Source organism: Lathyrus oleraceus, chromosome 5 (genome assembly GCF_024323335.1).
Source record: "Lathyrus oleraceus cultivar Zhongwan6 chromosome 5, CAAS_Psat_ZW6_1.0, whole genome shotgun sequence".
Taxonomy (NCBI): domain Eukaryota; kingdom Viridiplantae; phylum Streptophyta; class Magnoliopsida; order Fabales; family Fabaceae; genus Lathyrus; species Lathyrus oleraceus.
Window position 1 is genome coordinate 408151568 of NC_066583.1, and position 23697 is coordinate 408175264.

Below are 23697 nucleotides of genomic sequence, written 5' to 3' on the forward strand. Positions count from 1 at the left end.
ATTCTTTTTGAAGCATGTGAGAGGGTGTTAGTGGTATTGTCATGAATGCTAGCTGTCACCAGTAAAGAAGATAAGACCCCTTTTTTCTTTATTACCATTGGAGCCTATCCATTCAAGAGAGAGAGATATTTTTCTAATTTTATTTATATTCAGATTTTCTTTAATAATAGTATTAAATTGATTCCTAATTTTTGATTGGATAAATGGGATAAATGTGGATTGCTAATAATGACCACTGATTATTTTGAATCGATGGTATGGATTGAATCGAAGAAGCACACCAAGAAGCACACACTATTTAAATAAATCAAAATGCCTATAATGCCCTTTTTAGATGATTTAATCAATTTAAAACAATTTTAATCAATTGAATCAAATAAAATTCACAACTTTGGAAATAAATGTGATAAAAATAAAATAAGACCATGGAAATTTTTATTTATTTAATTTGAATATTTTGAGAAAAGAATAAAAATAAAACAACCAAAAATGAATAAAAGTCAGGCGAAAATTTGCTCGAAACATTAAATCGGATGCACTAAAATGATCAGCACGAAATATACTTATTGAAACAATACAGCGTTTCTTTAAATTATGAAATAAATTTTCACCGGTTAAAAGGCTCAGACGGATTAAAATGCAGCTGAAGAAGTCGTCGAAAAATATAACAGGCATACCAGATTAAGCTACGCGGACTGTAGGCTAATAAAACTGATGTTTGCAAGTTTAATTTTGAAACTTTTTACCTGCTAATTTTGTACGTACTTGAGAAATGATTTAACCAAATTGTCCGTATATTCAAGAATTTATTCCGACTGATATTTTAGGTGTTATTTATGAAGAAATGCATATTATGTTGTACATATGATGCAAACTGAAATAAAAATTGAATTTATGGAATTTTAAAATGTCCGGAAAAAATTGGGGTATGACAGCTGCCCCTATTTAATTGCCTTGAACCAGAAGGTAAGAATGACAGTAGTCTTCGTACATTCATGGTGGAAGATAATTAAATATGAAAAAATCTGAATTTTGTCCTTTGAAATGCAAGGGAGAAATGCAGTAAGAAATACAGTAAGAAAAGTTATCATAAGGTAAAATGAAACAGTCAAGACTCTTTGGGAATCGTCAGAACAATATCTTGGATGTCACAATCGAGATATTCCAGTAATGGAAGGATACCTCGAATGTATCTAAGACTTTCTGAAAATTATCAGAACAATGTCTTGAATTGAACGCACGAGATTCTCCGAGGATCAACGAAGCAGTATCCCATGTGATAAAATTGAGATATTCCGACAAGGGAATGATATCTCACTCATATCTAAGATTCTCCGAGGACACTTAGAGCAAGATCTCTAACAATGAATGAGACTTTTCATATTGATGAAGCAGCATCTCAAACAACAAAATGAGATTCTCTGTATCATGTTGAAGCAGCATCTTATATGATGAAATTAAGATATTCCAAACAAAAGGAATGATACCTTAATTAAATTTAAGACTCTTCAAGGATACCTAGATTAGTATCTCTAAAAATCAAATGAGACTCTTCATATTGATGAAGCAGCATCTCAAACAGCAAAATCAAATTCTCTATATCGAATCGAAGCAACATCTTATATGATAGAATTAAGATATTCCAGACAAAAGGAATGATATCTTAATTGAATCTAAGACTCTTCACGGATACTAGAGCAGTATCTATTAAAATCGAATGAGACTCTTCATATTGATGAAGCAGCATCTCAAACAGATAGATGAGATTCTTCAGATAAGTAAAACGGTATCTTAAACAGATAGATGAGATTCTTCAGATAAATGAAGCAGTATCTCAAACAAATAAATGAGATTCTTCATATAAATGAAGCAGTATCTCAAAACAGATACATGAGATTCTTCAGATAAGTGAAGCAATATCTCAAATGTTCGTCTGTTGGGGGAAATATTTTAGGAAAGACTCCCTTTGGAGGAAATTTACTAGCAAAGCTCTGCAGGGGAAAAGCTCATAAGAGACTTTTTAGGGTAACCTCTGCTTGGGGAGCATAGATGCTGGGGAATACCGTCATTAACCATAAAATTTGAAGAATGACTTGATGGGAAATTATTCCACAAGCACATGTAGGGTAATAACTCAATTTAATTAAATGAGAAAGGTCTGGGATGCATATGCATGACCCTGGGTCCTAATATCTGGGTGTGATTTTTGTATGATGTCCCACTTTGGGTGGCAACACTATGCATGGGATGATGCATGAGATGTATGACGGGATGCCATTGCTGGGGATATTTAGATAGGCATGCGGGAATGCAAATATATTTTTGATCTTGTATAAGGTTATACATAAGTATGTTGATGATTGATGGGATTATGTTTGATGCATCTTCCTGTTTGGCAGGAAAATTATGAACGAAATGATGCATGTGATGCATGTGGGAATGCAACTGAGTACCTGGATTTTTTGTAGGGCTCTATTTTTCTTCCGAAGGGATTATTGGAGAATATAATCATCAAAGGGTTGATGGGAGATAGTGAATGTCAACATCAACAGATTGATGGAAAGGTAATTGTCCTCGGCAAAGGGTTAACGGAAAAGACCATCATCAGAGGGCTGATGGAAAGGATCATCATCAGAGTGCTGATGGAAAAGAAACTGTCATCGTCAAAGGGATGACGGAAAAGGTAAATGTCGCCATCAGGGGGCTGATGGAAAGTAATTATAAATGTAGTGTCATCGTCCAAGGGTTGACGGAGGGAAACTTCACTATGGAGTGGCATCACCAAAGGATTAGTGGAAAAGACTATCATCATCAGAGGGTTGATGGAAAAAATTTGTCATCGTCAAAGGGTTGATAGAAAAGGATTTGTTGTAAAATGTCATCACCAAAGGGTTGGCAGAAAAGGAATATGTAATATCATCGTCAAAGGGTTGACGAAAAATAACTGTCATCATCAGAGGGCTGATGGAAAAGGTAAAGAAAGACAACACCAAAGGGTTGGTGGAAAAGGAATATGTAATATCATTGTCAAAGGATTGACGAAATATAATTGTCGTCATCAGAGGGCTGATGGAAAAGAGTTTGTCATCGTCAAAGGGTTGACGGAAAGAAACTTCACTAGGGAGTTGCATCATCAAAGGGTTGATGGAAAAGATCTATCATCGTCAAAGGTTTGACGGAACAGAAACTTCACTAGGGAGTGGCATCACCAAAGGGTTGGTGGAAAAGGAATTTTGTAAAATATCATCATCAGAGGGCTGATGGAAAAGAGTTTGTCATTCTCAAAGGGTTGATGGAAAAGAAAAAGTCAGGTTATGTCCTCATCAAAGGGTTGACGGGAAGGATTTATTATGTTATGTATGCATATGATGCATTTTAATGAAAATTTCTCGTTTTTGCGAAAGCTTTTTGCTATGCAACTTCCTAATTTGGCAGGAACGTTATGTGTTTTTATTTTATGCAGTGCATGTGGTAATGCAAGAGGATTATTGGTTGTTTTTGGATTGATCTCCCTTTTTTGAAGGTGAGACTTTCATTGTACCAATGTTGATTGGATTTTACTCTATGAAGATGCCAGCAAAGTGGACTTTTTATTTTTGGTAGTTGCCAATATGGATTGGACTTTTGGTTTTGGAGATGCCAATAGGGATTGGACTTTGGTTGGTGAAAGGTTTTGACTTCCCGACACTCGATCTTTTGAAGATGTGATGATTGGATGACAAACATGGATGCTTTTGGTTCCCCAAGTTTGATCTTTTGCTGATGGACAATGTGTTTGTTCTTGAGAGAACCTCAACTTCTTTGCCTGATGTGCCATGATGGTCTGCAAATGATTTAATGAGTGTAGCGACATAATCAATGCATGGTGATTATGCTCTTGCTCTACCCTAGCTTCTAGGGTCCTTGAAGGAATTTGTCCTTTTGAAAGGAAACCCTGGGAACATTTATACCATGGCTTAAACCTATTTTTGCCCCAGTGTATGAATCTTTCTGTAGTTTGCCCCTGATTGGGATTTTGAAAGGCTTGCCCCAAATGGGCTGAACACTTTGAAATTATTTGCCTCCTTAATCCACTGATGCTTGGGGATTTTTTGACTGAACAATTCATAATCATTTGATACCATGCTCCTAATGCATAGGGTTAGGAAGTAGTCTTGATTTGGGTCAGCATTGACGAACAATCAAGTTCTTCACTGATTGCTTCTTTGAAGTTCCTTGATGTCAAGTGCTTACTTGCAGTTAAAATTTTTTATTTAATCAATGGTAATTTTAACGCGACATTCATGCAGGTTTGAAAAATCATTTATTGAGGTAATGTGATAGTGTGTGACGAATGAACCATTAGTTCGAACGCATTATTGATTTAGCTAGTGTGTGAAAGATACATCGAGAATATGATGCCAAATACAGGTGATTAGAAAATATTTAGGAGTCAGTTTATGCAACATTGTTGTAGTATGCTTTCAGAATAAACCTTGCCTCAATTAGGTCTTTTAAGGGTTGAAATGTGGCTTGGTTCATGGTTATCGAAACAGAGGATGTAAGGCTCAAATTTTGTTTTAAGCCACCCCTTCTTCATGATGATCTCCAATCCCACGTTCAGTTAAGTCAACACACATATTCAACTTTTAAAAGAGTTTGAAGGTGTAAGACCTCTTGAAATGGCAATCACCTTATTTTGTTTTTCATGGATGTTGGTGACCCTTTGATTTTTGTATGGTGGTCACTAAATCTCGTTTTTCTTTTGTTGAGGGTTTTCATTGCCTCTTTTGATTTTTGTTATGATCCCTAACTTTTTCCTGGACCATTTTTTGAAGACTTAGTCCATCAGGATTGCCCCTTATGTTTTGCCTAAGTCGCCTTTGGGGTATCGACTTAGCGGGCTTTTTCTTTGATGAATTGTGACTGCCAAGTCAATGGTCATTGAACAACAACCGACATAACTTTTGTGTTTTTCAAGGGTCCTTCGACACTTCAGGATGTGTGCGAATAATGGCATGTAGTTGATCCGCAAACGGGATGTTTCGTCTTATGATTTGAATGCGTAGTCAGATTAACTGAACACTACCCTTCCCCAGGTTAAATGTAAGGGTTCGTAGATCCGAAAGAAACTCCTACTTCTAGGCTCGAAGTGGTTGACTAGGGATTAACTCCTTATCTATCCAGTGTTTGGGGATTCGAAACAATGCATGTACATCATCAACAAGATTTTATATGAAAGCATACAATCAACAATTATGGGTATTTTGTTTTCGTCATCCTCCCTTCAATCTTTGCTAAAACAAACAATTTGATAAGTGAATGGGAGAAATATTTTTTATATCAATGGAAAAGATGAGTGAATACGAAAGGATTCATTCAAAACATGCATAGGAAAATACGATTTCTCACGATGATCGCGGAAAAAATTATGTTCGAACAAAGTCGCCACCGAAGTTTATTTATCCTAATGAAGGAATAGGAAAATATCGATAAAACCTTTTTAAAAATGGAATAATGTTCGTCGCAACCATATTCGGGTTCGGGAGTCGATTACGCAAGGGGAAGGTATTAGCACCCCTCACGTCCGTTGTACTCAACGGGAACCTTTTAGTTTAATTTGCGATTTGAACGTTAACTTATGTTGTTTGTTTTCTTCGATTGAATAAAGGGTAAATAGAGATGGATGGAAACCTCAGAATGGGGGAAAAGGGAGGTTTTTTATTAGTGTGCTCGCTAAGATCTCGCAATCTCGTGCCTACGTATCCTTATGGTGCAATAAGGAAATAAGAGCATTCGTAGTTCGGGGAACTACGGTTGGTTGGTGTCTTTTAGTGAACAACTATTTAGATCGCGTTCTAAGGGCTAAACGTTGGCTTGTTTACTATCGGCGGAGACTTAAGCACTAGTTTGTTATGCGCGTTAGAAGAGATTAAATAGTGTTCTTTCTGAAAAGAGTTTTGATCACACGGGGGTGACAAGTTGAGTTAATATGTTGAATGTTTTGTTTGATTGGTTTCGATCGCATAAGGGCGGGAAAGAGGTAGATTTGATGTGTTAAGGTATTTTGTTGGATGACGATTACTGGGATAGTCGAGTAAGACAACTCGTATCCTAATAGTCGAGAAAGGGAATAGAACACTCTAGACAACTTTCTTTTTCATCCTTAATTATAAAAGGATTTAATGATGATTAAGGTGTTTTGAATGGATGAAGAATACTCGGATAGCCGAGTAAGACAACTCGTATCCTAATAATCGGGAAAGGGAATAGAAGACTCTAGACCACTTTCTTTTTCATCTGAGTGATTATGAAAATAGGTTCATGTATGGTTGATGTATTTTAAAATAAACGACAAGTACTTGAATGGCTGAGTAAGACAACTCATATCCAAGAATTTGAGGAGAGGAATCAAAGGCTCAAGACCATCTCCCTTTTCCTATAGTTTATTATGAAAATCATTTGATTAATTTATTAATTTGCGGAAAAATGACAATTGTTCGACTAACCGAGTAAGAGAACTCGTATTCAAACAATTGAGGAGAGAAGTTGAAGGCTCAAAGTTACCTCCTTTTTCATTTCATTATTCTGAAAATAATTTGATTTAATCTTGGTTTAAGGTTTGTAAAGAAATGACGAGTGTCTAACTGACCGAGTAACAAAACTCGTATTTAAACAATCGAGGAGAGGATTTAAAGGCTTAAAACCATCTTCCTTTTCATTTCGTTATTACAAGAATGATTCGTTTTGATTGTGTTTAGGCGGATAGAAATGACGACTATTTGACTAATCGAGTAAGAGAAATCATATTCTAATAATCGAGGAAAAGAGTTAAAAACTCAAGACCATCTCCCTTTTCGTTTCCAAATGAAATGGTATTTAATAATAATTAGATATTTTAATTAATTTTAAATAAAAATACTCGATATTGGATTGAGGTTTTAAATTTGTGTTTGCGAATGAATTAAATTTTATTTAGTGAGTCAGTCATCTACTCGATAAATTAAAATCGAATACGTCTCATTGTAAGAAAGCCCAAGAGTAAGTTATGTGAGATTGATGGCGATGCTAAAAGCGATCGACTTACAAGGATATGTGAATGGGCTCGATATTAAATCGAGAAATAAGTTTTTTTAAATGGTTTAATGATTTGATGATCAAATGATTTAGGAAATGATTATGACATAAGTCGATTAATTTTTTGATTAACAAAATCAATTGATTAGAATTTAATTAAACCCATCAATATAATTAAAAATTAATTATCAAAATTATTTGATTAAACCAAATATTCAAGGTAATTGAATTTAATCATAAAAATTAACTAATTTAAACAAACTTTAATTAATTAATTAATTAGATTAAAACTGAGCCGACTTTAAAAATATTTGAAGCAAATTAATATACAATGTGCTCAATTGGGTTTATACATAACGACAATGGAATCAAAATGTCTTATGGAATGGACTGAAACATGGAGAAATAGTATTAATATATCAAATGAAGTCTTGTCGGCATAACATCATGTAATTGTTGCATCCGCGGATTAAAACTTTGGTTAACAGTGTGATTAAGTTAAAAAGAAACAATTTATCATTCTTTATAAGATTTACAACATGTTACTATAATCTTGGTTAACGGTGTGATTAAGTTAAAAAGCAACAATTCATCATTATTTATAAGATTTACAATATGTTGCTATAATCGACACCGTGACGTAGTCCGACCGACATCTATAGACACCACAATAATCAACAAATAATTAACATTATAATTACAGTTTTTTAACAAAATAGTTAATAATATAATTACAATTTTCATAATTTAATTTAATGATGGTATATAAAATAACAAAGTTGAATTTTCAACAAATCAAGACCTGCTCAAATGAATAGATATACAACCTATGAATAAAAAACATAGAATAGAAAGCTTCACCATTCCTTCATTTTACTTTTGAAATGGTAGAAATTAAAAAATAAGAACCAAGCCAAATTTATCAAATCTAACATCTTCTTTTTTCTACCAGCACAAACAATATAAATGCAGTGAACAAAATCATGATCCAAAACAACAATTAGCAATTCATCTTCACAGCTAAATTCCAAAATCCTAAGCAATCAAGATTCACACCACATAATCGAGATAATGAAACGCATAACACATCAAGCATTATATTAGTTTCAAACAATGTCAAATGATAAAAAAATATTGTGACAAAATTGCAAAACAACTACACACTCAAAATATAATTATAGTCAAAATTGTAGTTGCAGATGGTACGAAATTCGTCGCGATGTGTGTGATATTTTTTTATGTTGCGGAATACAATCATTGCTGAAACTCTTATTTACACATAAAATCCAAAAAAAACCTGATGTTGTGCGCGATGGTTCTTGTCCAAATGACATTGTTGATTTTGAAAAAAAGCATTAAAACTCTGATGTGCATCAGTGTTAATCTTAGACCACCGAAAAAACCAACTCTAGGATGCGACTGATCTGCGAGATCCATTGAGACCGTGTATGAGCATCCAGGGTGGTTGTCCGATTGGGTTTTGGCCGGTACATTGTCGGAAGCGATGAATCTATGAAGGTGATTCGAAGGGATATATACTATGAGGGAGAAGATGGAAAGCGGCGAGTTTGTATGAAGGTCACGCGGTGGAAGGAGATCCGGAATCTTGTTTGGTTGCGTCAAGAGGATCGCGAAAGGGTGAAAGTGGTGGAGGAATGGAGGTGTGTTGGAAGCAGACGGTTTTGTGAGTGAAGCGGCGACGAGTGAAAGCGGTTAGTGGTTACCGGCGATGCGATTTGTTATGGAGGCGGTCGAGCTTCATTTTCCGGCGGAGAGGTTCGAAGTTGTTAACGAAGAAGGGTGGTTCCAGCAACGGTTTCTCTTTGAAGTGAAGGCGGAATCTGGTGGGTGAGTTGAGATGGGGATTATGTTGGTTTGTGAAGGAAGGCTTGATGGAAAGAAGACGATAAACAGGAATTGAAGGAGGAGAAGAGGAACCGTTTTCTCCCTTTCTCTTTTCGTTTTCTTTTTCTTTTTTTTAATCTTTCTTTTATTTTTGGAGAGAGAAAAAGTTATTGAGGAGTGAGGTATTGTTGTATATCTTTTTCTTATTTTTTCTATTTCCTTTTACTCTGCTCTTTTTGAAGCAAGAGAGAGGGTGTTAGTGGTATTGTCATGAATACTAGCTGTCACCAGTAAAGAAGATAAAACCCTTTTTTTCTTTATTAACGTTGGAGCCTATTCATTCAAGAGAGAGAGAGATTTTTCTAATTTTATTTATTTTCAGATTTTCTTTAATAATAGTATTAATTAAATCCTAATTTTGATTGGATAAATCGGACGCACTAAATTAAATCCTAATGTGGATAAATCGGACGCACTAAAATGATCAGCACGAAATATACTTATTGAAAAAATACAACATTTCTTTAAATTATGAAATAAATTTTCACCGGTTAAAAGGTTCAGACGGATTAAAATGCAGCTGAAGAAGTCGTCGAAAAATATAACGGGCATACATGATTAAGCTACGTGGACTAAAGGCTAATAAAACTGATGTCTGCAAGTTTAATTTTGAAACTTTTTACCTGCTAATTTTGTACGTACTTGAGAATTGATTTAACTAAATTGTCCGTATATTCAAGAATTTATTCCGACTGATATTTTAGGTGTTATTTATGAAGAAATGCATATTATGTTGTACATATGATGCAAAATGAAATAAAAATTGAATTTATGGAATTTTAAAATGTCCGGACAAAATTGGGGTATGACACGCTGACTCATGTGTTTGGTGGAACGCTTGTTCTAGGCCACTTGATCTGCCACCTCAATTAATGAGGGAGATCAAGTGGCTCACGTTTTTTCACATTTTCTGATTTTTGTTTTAATTCTTTTATTTTCATTAATTCATATTAATTTTAATATTGATCCAAAAAATATGAGAGTTTCACCAAAAATTTGCAAATAATTTCTTCATTCATATTCTGAATTAAAATTAATTTTGGGATCATGATTAATATTTTTCATGATTTAATTGATTTTATGATTATTTTTAATTGTTTAAAAATACTTATAAGTCTTTAAAAATTCTGAATTTTTTTCTCCAAGGTCTTTTGACCTTGTTAGACCTATGATAAACCTCATTGCCATTTCTTTGGTGTTTTGATGCGGTTTTAGGAATTTGACAAACCATATTTAATTTAAATGTATTATTTTTGTATTTTTAATTTGAATAAATGCGAAATAAATTTGTTGACCAATTGTGATGACTTGTTTGAGTTTGACTCTTGTTGTTGGGCCATGGTCAAGGTTGATTTGACTTTGTTAAGTTAATATCATTGGATTTAGGGGATTAATGGAATGTACATTCCATCTCCTAAAATGAATGGATGATATTAATTTGGTAAAAGTCCTCCTTTGACCAATTTGAGTTTTGATCCATTCCCCTCCCTCTTCATCTCATTCCCCTTCTTTATGCATTCATATCATTTGGTTTATGATATCTCAAAGTCCTAAAGCTAGTTGATTGAAAAATCAACATGAGTATAGATGAGATTAGGCCACCTCTTTTGCATATTCTTTTTGTGTGTGGTATGTTTCATGAGCATAGTCCATCATACTATGTCTCTAACATGCATTAACACTAAAATTCTATTGCTTGACCTCAAATAGTTGTGACTTCTACATAAGTCCAATTACGATTGCTTAACATAGCGCTAAATTTGTGACACAAAAGGCATAGCATTCTAGTTAGTGAGATTGTAAGTCTCTACTCTTTCATGGTATTGTATGGAAACTTGACCTTTTTTCCTTCCTTTGGAAGATGTCTTGGCTCAAGGATCCATGCTTGTGATAAGTGGGTTGAGTGTTCTCCAAAGAATGACTTAAAAAATGAAAAGCAAAAGCAAAACAATACTAACTTCTAACTCATTAACAACTAACTTTTAATTTCAAGCCATTTACTTTAGTGTCATTTAATTTTATCCTTTATTCATTTTCCATTATTCATACCATTCTAATTGTTTATGTTAATGCAATTTTCACTTTGTCCATTTGGACCATATTGTGTGATATATCTTGTTTGCGTATACTTTGCTTGTTTGTGTGGTCTTTGACCATTAATGTACATAATAACAACAAAAACCCTAAAACACTTTTGTGTGGACAGTTGGCTTGATCTTGGACAAATGGCCTTAGAACTTAGGCAACCTCCTTATGCTAAAGGATTTGGCCAATGCCAATTTTCTATGAAACCAAATGCTTGCAATTTGAAACTTCATCTGATACATCTTTCAAGATTCCTCTGAGTTCATCTGCAACATGATCCTTGTGATTTTGTTATTTTGAACCTGTGACTTGTGGAATTCATCTGTTATATGGGCTAATCTGAAGAAGATCATGGAATGGCTAAAGCTTGGATGTGGCTATCTTTATTTGATGTCTTTGCCCTTCAAGATAATATACTTGTGCATTTGTGTGTTGCTTGATTCTAAATGTCCAAGGGAATTCTGGGTTTCTATTGACATTCTTGTCTATTGGATTGCTACCCATCGGTCAGATCTTTTCAACTCTTAAATTTTAATTTTGTGCATAGGATTAGTCTCTCGATCTTCTCCCCATTTCTTTAATTTCAAAATATCTCATTCCTTTTTTAAAATATTCTTTGTTTGAACTTGTTTTGTTCTAAACTTTGACCACCTTTGCAAAAAGATAGAAAATAAACTTTGACCAACTTTGACCACTTTTTAAAATCTCCCTGCCATTGCATTTTCAAACTTCTTTTCTTAAATCAAAATTTGTAAATAAACTTAACTATACTTGACTTAAACTTTCAGAAAAAGAAAAAAAAAACTAAGTCATTCAAACCATTTTTAGGCCTTTGTGCCTTTCAAACTTAATTTTTGATAAAAGCAATGAATCCACTTTGAAATTTGTATCACGAACTACGAGGTTTTGATCCCTCATTTTTATGTTGGTACGTAGGCACAAGTCCAAAGGTCTTGTCAAACACAAAAATATAATTAATGAATTCTTTTCTCATCCCCATATTCTATTTGTTTGTGAACATCATTTTTGTATCAAATACATATGCACACAAAAAGGGCTCCCTAGGAGTACCTAGGACACTTTGGGTGCTAACACCTTTCCTCTGTGTAACCAACCCCCTTACCTGTAATCTCTAACATTTTATTAGTTTTGATTTGAAAACTTCTTACTTCTGGGTTTTGTTCATACTTTTTCCCTTTTCACTTGGAAACAATAAAAGTGCGGTGGTGACTCTTGTTATCTGATGTCTAGCGTATCCATAGCTTGATGATCATGAATTTGACTATGCTCGAAGATAGTATGGGTTGTGTTCTTGGTCAGCAAGATGAGACTGGAAAGAAAGAATTTTCAATTTACTAACTCAGTAAGAAGTTCATCGACTGTGAGACTCAGTATTCTTTGCTTGAGAAGACTTGTTGCGCATTGGCTTGGGCTGCTAAGCGTCTGCGCCAGTATATGTTGAATCATACCACTTGGTTGATATCCAAAATGGATCCGATCAAGTATATATTTGAAAAGCCTGCTTTAACTGGGAGGATTGCTCGTTGGCAGATGTTGTTATCAGAGTATGATATCGAATATCGATCTCAGAAAGCGATCAAAGGTAGTATCTTGGCTGACCATTTGGCTCACCAACCGATTGAAGATTACCAGTCAGTGCAGTATGACTTTCCTGATGAAGAGATTTTGTACTTGAAAATGAAAGATTATGATGAACCACTTCTTGAAGAAGGGCCAAAACATGGTTCCCGTTGGGGCATCGTATTTGATGGAGCTGTTAATCAATATGGAAATGGCATTGGGGCAGTGATCGTTACTCCTCAAGGCACGCATTTAGCATTTACAACTAGATTGAATTTCAAGTAAACAAACAATATAGCAGAATATGAAGCTTGCATTATGGGGCTTGAAGTGGCCATGAATCTCAGAATCAAGTATCTAGATGTCTTTGGAGATTCAACTTTGGTTGTGAATCAGATCAAAGGTAAATGGGAGACAAATCAACCCGGTTTAATACCATATAGAGATTATGCGAGGAGGATTTCAACTTTCTTTACAAAGAATGAGTTTCATCATATCCCTCGAGATGAAAACCGGATGGCAGATGCTCTTACAACATTAGCGTCAATGATAGTAGTGAAGTATTGGAATGAAGTTCCCAATTTGTCTGTGATGCATCTTGATAAGCCAGCTCATGTGTTTTCTGTTGAAGAAATCAAAAACGAGAAGCTGTGGTATTATGACATCAAGTGTTTCCTCCAAAGTCAAATTTACCCGTCCTGGGCATCTTTGAAAGATAAGAAGACTTTGAGAAGATTAGCCAGTAATTTCTACCTGAATGGTGATATCCTGTACAAGAGAAACTTCGACATGGTTTTTCTCATATGCGTGGATAGACACGAAGAATACTTGTTGATGACGGAAGTGCATGAAGGTTCCTTTGGTACTCGTTCCAATGGACATGCAATGGCAAAGAAGATGTTGCGAGCAGGTTACTATTGGCTGACAATGGAATCTGACTGTTGCAGTTTTATGAAGAAATGCCACAAGTGTCAAATATATGCTGATAAGATTCATGTTCCTCCGACACTATTGAATGTTATTTCTTCCCCATGGCCCTTCTCCATGTGTGGAATTGATATGATTGGGATGATTGAGCCCAGAGCTTCAAATGGACATCGTTTCATTTTGGTGGAAATTGACTACTTCACAAAATGGGTTGAAGCGGCATCGTATGCAAATGTAACCAAGCAAGCTATTGTAAGGTTTTATCAAGAATCAGATTATATGTCGTTATGGTGTGCCAAGTAAGATCATTACTGATAATGGATCGAACTTGCATAACAATATGGTGGAATCTCTTCGAAAAGACTTTAAGATTGCACATCATAATTCTTCTCCCTACAGACCTAAGATGAATGGGGTTGTTGAAGTTGGGAATAATAACATCAAGAAGTTCATTCAGAAGATGGTTGTCACATATAAGGATTGGCATGAGATGCTCCTGTTTGCTTTGCATGGGTATCGTACATCTGTTCGCACATCAACACGGGCAACCCCTTTTTCTCTTGTATATGGTATGGAAGCAGTGCTCCCCGTAGAGGTTGATATTCCTTCATTGCGTGTTCTCATGGAAGCCAGGTTGACTGAGGCTGAATGGTGTCAGACTAGGTTTGACCAGCTGAATTTAATTGAAGAAAAGCGATTGACTGCTATGTGTCATGGTCAGTTATATCAATAGAGGATGAAGAAAGCTTTTGATAAGAAGGTCATACCTCGTGTGTTCAGAGAAGGTGACCTTGTGCTCAAGAAGATTTTGTCTTTCAAACCAGATTCTAGGGGAAAATGGACTCCTAATTATGAAGGCACATATGTTGTTAAAAGAGCCTTTTCAGGTGGTGCTTTGATTCTTACAACTATGGATGGTGAAGAGTTCACTCGTCATGTGAATGCAGATGCAGTCAAGAAATACTTCACCTAAAAAAGAAAAGAACAACTCGCTAAGTTGAAAACCCGAAAGGGCGGCTTAGGCAAAAATGAGCGTCTCGGTGGATTGAAAACCCGAAAGGGCGATCCAGGCAAAAACTAGAGACATAAAAACAGAAAAAGAATTTCCCGATAAGTTGAGTACCCCACATTGGGGAAACTTATGCAAAAATTAGGGATTATGGAAAGTAACTGCAGTCTGTTGATCGACCAATTTTGGAAAGACTTTGTTGAGCACAAGGGTTGACGTCGATTCATCATCCCGATAGCGGTCAAGAGCATAGTGGATATCAAGAGTTGGTAGAAGGACTAAGGATCATTTGTATTCAATGTAACCCTTTTCCATGTAAATTACCATTTTCAACTTTGTAAAAATCTATGGAGTCTTGTCATTTACAGACTACCATCCCATTAAATAAAGTTGAGCTTTTGTCCAATTGTTTATACTCTTATTTACTTCAGCCAATAGTTTAAATTTTATTATGATCATTTTGGAAATTTATAATTTTTAATCAAAATCATTTTCTTAAAACATATAAAAACAAGATTTTTTTCAAAGCAATTAAAAGGAAGTATCAACAGCACTTCGAAGAGCAGCAAGTCCTTAAGTGCGAAACATCAGAGGTTCCCTAAGAAGTTAACCCTTCGGGTATCCCTAGTTGTTTGTGTTGATTTGGTTCCCCTGCGGAGTTTTTGAACTCTAGCAAAATTCCGATTCTTTTCCCCAGTTGAGTTGGTTGATTCAGTACCTTGCGGCGTATTATTTCTCTGGTGGTGTTTCTGTTTTCCCCGACGGAGTTCGCGTTTCTTCAGCAGGGTTGATCTTCAGCAGAGTAAGATGTTTTCCCTGGTAGATCGCATTGGTTTCCCCACCAGTCGCCATCCGACTCGCTCCCAGTCAGAGTTTCCTCCTGGTTTCTGAGCAGCTATTTGTGTTTATCTTCTGTATGGTTGTCTCCCATTTGATATGGCGTTGACCTAAAATTCCCTGCAGACTCGATAACTTGTCCTCTCCTCAGCAGATCTCCTCCCTCGGCTAGATTTGAGCCTTGGGTTGTTGATCTCTCTGTTCTCTAGCAGTTGTCTCCCTCTTTTTGCGGATTGTACCGATGATTCAAATTCTTTGTGACACCTTTTTATCCTTTGTGATCATTTTGTCAGCATAATCATAGTATACATATATATACATATACTTCATATAATTTCATAATTGCATATTGGCACCATCATATTTGATTGACTTGTCAATTTGAGATTCTCATTCTCTGTATGGCGGTACTTTATCCCCATACAAGTTCAGTGTCTGTCCTCCCTCAATTGTAGAGTGTTAGCCCCTTAGGCAGAAAGACTTTAACCTTTCTCCTCTTCCTCACTGAGTTGTTTCCTCGTGGACGATTTTTACTTCGGTTTCCTCCTCAGTTGTTTATCTGGATGGAATCACTCCCCTTGAGTTATATCCTCATTGGGTTGAGTCTTGATTGACTGTTTCTTTCTAGATCATACCGAGATAGATAATTTGAGTCTCCTAAGAGCTTATTACCCAGTAACTGGTAATATTCTTTGTAGTTTGCAGTTTGTTACTTCTTGCCCAATACCCGACAAAAGTACCATCGTTTTCCCAACAGTGAAGTCCCCGGTGATTTCATTTGTTTCTGATTCTCCAGGAAGTATATCCTTGATATGTTCACCCTAACTGGTGATGGATATCTTTATCTCCCTGCCTGAGTATATCCTTGATATGTTCATCCTAACCGATGACGGATATTCTCGTCCTCGGTATTCTACCTAGTAAAAAGGTAGTTGTAATCCCTATTCTTGTTCCCCAGAGAGTTAATCCTTAATATGTTCATCCTAACTGATGATGGGTTTCCTTCTCTTTGCAGTCTTCTACCCAGTAACCAGTAGTTGTAAATCCTGCTTTTATCCCCTTCACAAAGTTAATCCTTGATATGTTCACCCTAAACGGTGATGGATTTTCTCTTTGATGGTCTTCTATCTAGTAACTGATAGATGTAATTCCTATTTCCTCCCTTCACAGGGTCTATCCTTGATATGTTCATCCTAACCGGTGACAAATTTTCTCTTTGATGGTCTTCTATCCAGTATTCGATAGATGTAATTCATACTTTTTGTTCAGTTGGTTTATCCTTGATATGTTCATCTTAACCGATGACGGGTATCCTCCTTGACAATCCCAGGCAAGTCTATCCTTGATATGTTCATCTTAATCGATGAAGGATTCTCTTCCCTGTTGAGTTTATCCTTGATATGTTCATCTTAACCGATAACGGATATTCTTACCTTTGGTCTTCTGCCCAGTAACCGGTAGTTACAAATCATATTTTTCTGCAGTTTTCCCCCGCAAGGTTATTCTTACCCAGTAACTGGTAATGAATACTCCCTCCTGGCATTTCCCAGCAAGTCATCCTTGATATGTTCATCCTAACCGATGACGAATGTCCTCTTTGTCAGATCTTTATTATCTCTTCACCTAGTAACAGGTATTAGATAATGGATTTATGCTCCTCCTGTGTTGAAGTTTATTTCTTCCCCAGTTGAGTTGAATGTGCGTTACCTTAGTGAAATCTCTTCCCTTGCATGATTCAAGTATTTCAGTTTTATCCTGACTTACTCGTATCCCCTGCAGATGTTGTTGTTCCCCGGCTGAGTCTTTTTCATGTTTGTATGGAATTCCTCTAGTCCCCCAATAGTTTTAATTCGTAACCTGGCCTACGCAAACTCCTTTATCCTCCAGAGTCTCTGTCTCCCTAGTGAGTTTTCCTTATGGAATGTATTATACTCCTGCGGACTTTCGGTCTCTCTAATTTCTTTTCCTTTGTGGCAATATTTCCCCACAAAGAATTTACGGTTGCATTCATATCATATGCATCATGAGGTCTCTTAGGGACCAAAGTTTGTTTCTACATGTTGTTATTTAAGCCCATTCTACTTAGTCGACATGAAGATTTTAACCTTCGCCTCCTCAGTTAGAATGTCCTTAAATAGGGGTAGCTGTAAGACCCCAATTTTGACCCTAAGATCCCTCATGCAATTTCATCATAAGCATTAGCATTAGGATCATACCTTGGCATCCTCCTTACCCCTATTTGATTGGGTTTGTTTTGGGAGAGATCATCAATAATTATGTGATTGTATCATACTTGTATATTATCATTTTACTAACCAAAATACAAAAATATGTCTTTGCATTTGCCTAACTCTTTTGTAGGTAGGGCATGATCTCCATTGATCTATCAAGTTCATATTTAGGGTTTGAGACCCTCATGACAAAGAGCACAACAATTAATTGATCCAAGAATGGTTATAAGCATCATATATGAGGTCCATTGATTACTACATGTTATACTGATCAAGTTTTCTTCAAGAGTTTGAGGGTGACTTGCCTTAGAAACCCTAGTTTGACTAGGTATCTTGAGTAACTTCTCTAACATGCTACCTCATCAATTGATCAAATTTCTCAAGGGACACTTCAAATTTCATCATCTTATGCATATATTATCTACCATGAGCCAATAAAGTCAAAAGAATTGAAGGTTAGCAAGTAGGTTGATGGTGGTTGACCAGATGAATTCATCTAATCAAAACTGGGTCTCCCTAGAACCTATCTCCTACAATTTTCACCATATAAAAATGATTCCAAGAGTAAAGTTACTCTAAATGACATTCCAAACAACTTTCATGTTGAGACCTAGAGCTTGTTTTGCTTGGAAAATCATTTTCTTTGTTGAAACATTATAGGTCATTTTGTCTAAACCCTAATTTGAAAGTCAACTTCCCAAGGCCATAACTTGCTCAATTTTTATGAGATGAAATATTTCCAAGTTGCACAGTCAAATTCAAGATGTCTACTTCAACTTTGATGTTTGGAGTGTGATAACACTGAATCACACCGCATTTTTGACTCGGATTTCACATGTTTATTAGGTCTTTATTATCATTTTGCTTGTGTTATGCTCTCTTTTATGTTGCTTTCAGGTATTTAGCTCTTTCAGGACCTTTTTAGAAGAAACGAAGCAAAAAGACCAAAAATTAGGGTTTTTCGGCAAATATTGTACACATGGCGTTATGCATGGTGGCCGCTATAGTAGAAGCCATGACACATCAGCCCTCATCCAGGAGGAAACCGCCATGATCCCATGAACTTTCCCACTGACACACATGGCGGGCGCCATGAAGGAGTGGCGGGCGCCACCTTTGCATTTCACATTCCCACTAAGGAGAAGTTGAAAGGCATCATGGTCTTTGCATGCTGCTGATTTCCTCTATAAATAGGTCGTTCTAGTTCATTTCCAAATCATCCAACTTTGTTTGCAACACTAAGACTATATTATCATCTGTAAAAGCGACAATCTGTCACGTCGAGGGGTTATCGCACCTTAGTGAAATTAAGTTAGAGCACTTTGATTTTGCTGTCGTCTTTATCTTCAAAGTCAAAGGTTTATTTTCCTTGTACCAGATTTAAAGCCTCTGTTTGGAGCAGGTTCTAATTTAATCGCTTTTATTTATTTACTTGTCATGCTTTACTTTATTTAATTTCTTGCTATGCTTTACTTTATTTAATTTCTTGCCATGTTTTACTTTATTTAATTCCTATCATTGTATTTACTTTATTTAAATTTCTCGCCATTATCTTTATTGCTCGTTTTAATTATCTTACACACTTTACTTGTTCTTTACGCCTTACATTCTAAAACAACTTTTCATCATGATCAATATCATTGTGTTTGTTTGTATTACCATGTCTGGCTAAATCTTTCTAAGGTTAGAATGTAAGGATCGCAGTTAAAGAAATGTTTCACATATTGAATCTGTAGAAATGCTTTAAAGGCTGTTTTGATTTTTAATTCGAGTTTTGTAAAACAAACTTGATTAGTTTTAACTACTCAAGGAGTCCGAAAGGAAAACCGATTTTTGAAACTGTTTTCGGACGCGTTGATAGATTTAAAATCAGGAAAATCCTTAGGTAAACTTTTCAAATCAAAATCACTTTTCAACTAAGTTTACGAGTCTTATTTCTTAAAAATAAGTTTACTACTTTAGCGTTCTGCGCACTTTTTATAAGTGACAATAAAAGGCCTTAATTTAAGGGTAAACTCGGTTCTGAATACGCGAAAGCGACAGTTCCTGTGAAATGGATTATTTTCAAGAGTATAAAATATTGCCCCATAAGTAGTTCTATTTAGACAATCGAAACATCGTTTAACTGACGTAAAATACATTCAAACCTGTCTTTATCTGCATTGTATTTATTATTTCCTTTATTTACTATTATTTTGCGACATCAATATCTCTTTTGTACCGCCTTAGATAAACATCGTAACAATAGTAATCGATAGATTGACGATTTGGTCTCTGTGGGATCGATATTCTTTTATATTACTCTGACGCGATTCGTGCACTTGGGAATTTGGCGCCGTTGCCGGGGACCAACTTCGTCAAATGTGAAGAACCCGTAGTACCGGAAATTTAGTAGATCCTTTAGCAGAACCCGAACGTTACATTCGTACACGCCTCTTACTCATCCGAATTAAGAAAGCTATGGCCGAGAATCGCGACCGAGGACCTCTTAAGGAATTTGCTTAACCCTCTGACGAGGAACCTAGTTCTAGTATAATAAACCCCCTCATTCCTGCCAACAATTTCGAACTAAAACCATCTTTACTGTAATTAGTGCAACAAAACCAATTCGCGGGTCTCGCTACTGAGAACCCAAATCAACATTTAAAAGTCTTTATCCAACTGGCCGACACCTTTAAATCCAACGGTGCTTCACCTGATGCGATTCCTTTAAGATTAGTTCCTTTCTCCCTCAGGGATAGAGCATGTTCATGGTTAGATTCACTTCCAGCTAATTCAATAACTACCTGGGAAGACCTTAGGAGAGTATTCCTTGCTAGATATTTCCCCCCTAGTAAGACTGTTGTTCTTCGAAACCAAATAACTAGATTTACTCAAAACCAAGGAGAATCACTTTTTGAAGCTTGGGAGAGATATAAAGAGCTGTTAAGAGTCTGTCCACACCATGGCCTAGAACAATGGCTGATCGTTCATACCTTCTACAATGGACTCCATTATAACACAAAGATGAGCATTGACGCTGCCTCTGGTGGCGCGCTGATGAACAAACCTTACCCTGAAGCTTGTGACCTAATTGAGGATATGGCCCAAAACCATTACCAATAGGGAACTGAATGAGCATCAATAGAGAAAAAGGAGACCCAAGGTGGAATACATGAGATAAGCTCTATGGACATGATGCAGGAGAAAATGGACGCTTTAGCCCTTAAGGTCGAACATATTTCTACAAACACTAACACCGCAGCGGTAGTCCACACAGAGTGTGAACTTTGTGGATCTAAAGGACACAAATCGGCGGAATGTAACCTTTTGAACGACCTGAACACCAACCAAGTGAATTACGCCCAAGGTAACCCATTTTCTAATACTTACAACCCTGGATGGAAAAATAACCCGAATTTTTCCTATAAAAACCAGAACCCTGTCCAAAATTATGCACCTCATAGACCACAAGGTTATCAAGCCCAAAAACCAAACCAACCTATTCAAGTTGTGCCTCAGAAGCCTAACGTTGATAAGATCATAGAGAGATTTATATTAGGCCAGACTCAGCAAAATAAAGAATTCCTAAACTAGAACATTCACGTAAACGAACTGATAATGCAATCAGGGACTAAGGTTGATCAGATAATCACTTACAACAAGATGCTTGAAACCCAGATCTCGCAGGTAGCACAAAACCAAGCCCAACAAACTACACCTGGAGGACAATTCCCTGGACAACCTCAACTCAACCCTCGAGGGCAAGCTAACGCTATCTCATTACGAAGTGGGACCGCTTACGAAGGGCCTCATAACCCAGCAATGAGTGAGTCCAAAGCTTCTAAAGAAAATAGACCTACAAACCAAGGAGGAGGACCAGTGGAACCCGAAAAACAAACCGACCAAGAAGGAGAAGCCAAGGATAAAACTTACAAATCACTGCCCCCGTATAAACCACCAATCCCATATCCGCAAAGACTTAAACAAACCAAAATCAATAACCAATACGAAAAATTTATAAAATTAATAGAGAAGCTTCATGTAGAGATTCCTTTCACCGAAGCCATCACCCAAATTCCATCTCACGCCAAATTTCTCAAAGACATCTTAACCAACAAGCATAGGCTTGACGATCCCAAACCCTTGGAGTGCAACTTTATTCTCGAGAATAAACTTGCTAAGAAGGAGAAAGACACTTGGAGTTTTTCTATACCTTGCATTCTAGGGAGTCATGTGATCGACAAAGCTTTCCTAGACTTAGGCGCTAGTGTGAGTTTAATGCCCTTAGCTGTGTGTAAAAGGTTAAACTTAGGAGAATTACAACCAACTAAGATGTCCCTCTAATTAGCCGATAGGTATGTTAATTATCCTGTAGGCATTTTAAAAGACACCCTAGTTAGGATCGGTCAACTTTATATCCCAACAGACTTTATGGTCATGGATATCAAGGAAGATGACGATATCCCTATCCTTTTAGGTAGACCATTTTTATCAACAGCCGGAGCTATAATAGATGTTAAAAGAGGAAAATTAACTTTCAAAGTAGGAGATGAAAAGATAGAGTTTATTCTTTCAAAGATCCTGATTGTACCTGTAGCGGGGTATTCGTTACCATTAGAGATATTGACTAAATCTAAGGTAAATCATACAAGTCGAGTCGCCACCACACTTCTATTTATCCAAAAGAATGGTTAGAAAGCGAACAAAAACCTAAAAGTTTTATCGAATCAAAAACTAGTAAAAATGTCAGAGATCTGGGTAAGGGGGTTGGTTATGCAATGGGAAGGTTTTAAGCACCCAAAACATCCTAGGTACTCCTAGGGAGCCCTTTTCACATTTGTTGTAAGGTTGGTATTTTTGTGAAAATATATTTGTGCAAACAATGATTGAAGAGATTAGAAGAGAACTTACAAGTTTATTTACATTTTGTGTTTGGATGGATAAACCCATTGCCTACGTACCATCTTAAAAAGATTAGGATCAAAACCTCGTAGTTCGGGGTAAAAATCTCAAAATGAGTTGGTGAATTGATTGGTCCAAAAGCCTTAAGGTATTTTGTTATCCAAGTGAGAAAACTCAACCTAAAACCACAAATCCACCATGTGAGGATAGCTTCAACATGCTGGTGAGGGGTTAACCCTATAATAAGCATGGAAGAATCATTGTTCATCACTAAGGATATAGGTGAGCATTACATCTACCTCAAGGATAACTCAAACCTAATAGCTAAAGGTTATCAAAAATTTGATTAAGAAAGTGGCCATTGAAACCACAAAAGTATTTGAATGACTGGTATTAACCAATGAAAAGTATTTACAAAATATGGTCAAAGTTGATTTAAAAGTTTAATTTAAAATAAGTGTTATGAAAAGAAAGTTTGAAAATCAAAAGCATAAGGCTTAGGTTTCTAATGTTTGAAAACAAAGGTTAAATGTTTGCACAAAAGTTTTGGCTTGGGTTAGAGTGAAAGGAAGAAGAAGAAGGGCTAAAGTCCTAATCATACAAGAGAGAAGGGATAAGAAACAAGACCACAAATGGAGTTCCTCTCTTGAGATCATATTGATGATCCAAGTAGCTCCCATCATTTGGAATAAGCAAGATAGACAAATACTTAAGCAAGCAAGCACACAATCATAATAAGCTCCTAGGAATCTTCCAATGGCTTTTAGATCTCTCTCTGTTAGAAACTCATGGCAATGGTTCCTCAATTTGCTCAATGTTGGAATCCCTAGCACAAAAACACACACATTAAAAAGTTCCATAATGCAATCAAAGAATGGACAAGAGGGAGTTTAGAATTTAATCCTTTCAATGCTCATCTTCAAGCTTTAAGCATTCTAAAGGCATGAGGCCTAGTTGCTCTTTGAAATTTTAAGCACTCTAAAGGCATGAGGCCTTGTTGCTCTTCAAACTCTATTAGCTTGGGGAAGGTCCTAAAGTCTAAGTCCATTTGTCCATTTTTGCAGTTGGTCCACAACAATCAAAACAAACACACAAGAACAATAGTATATACACAATTATGTGCTCAAGTGAGCAAAAGGCAAATTGCATTGACATAAACATGTGCTCAAGTGACCAAAGGGA

General features: G+C 36.2%; 1 non-coding gene across 1 annotated transcript; it reads right to left on the reverse strand.

The window, feature by feature from the left end:
- Window positions 1-20475: 20475 nt before the first annotated feature.
- Window positions 20476-20582, reverse strand: LOC127088588 (small nucleolar RNA R71). Its single transcript, XR_007790420.1, has one exon. It is a non-coding gene; the product is annotated as a small nucleolar RNA R71 (small nucleolar RNA).
- Between the last annotated feature and the right edge of the window lie 3115 nt (window positions 20583-23697).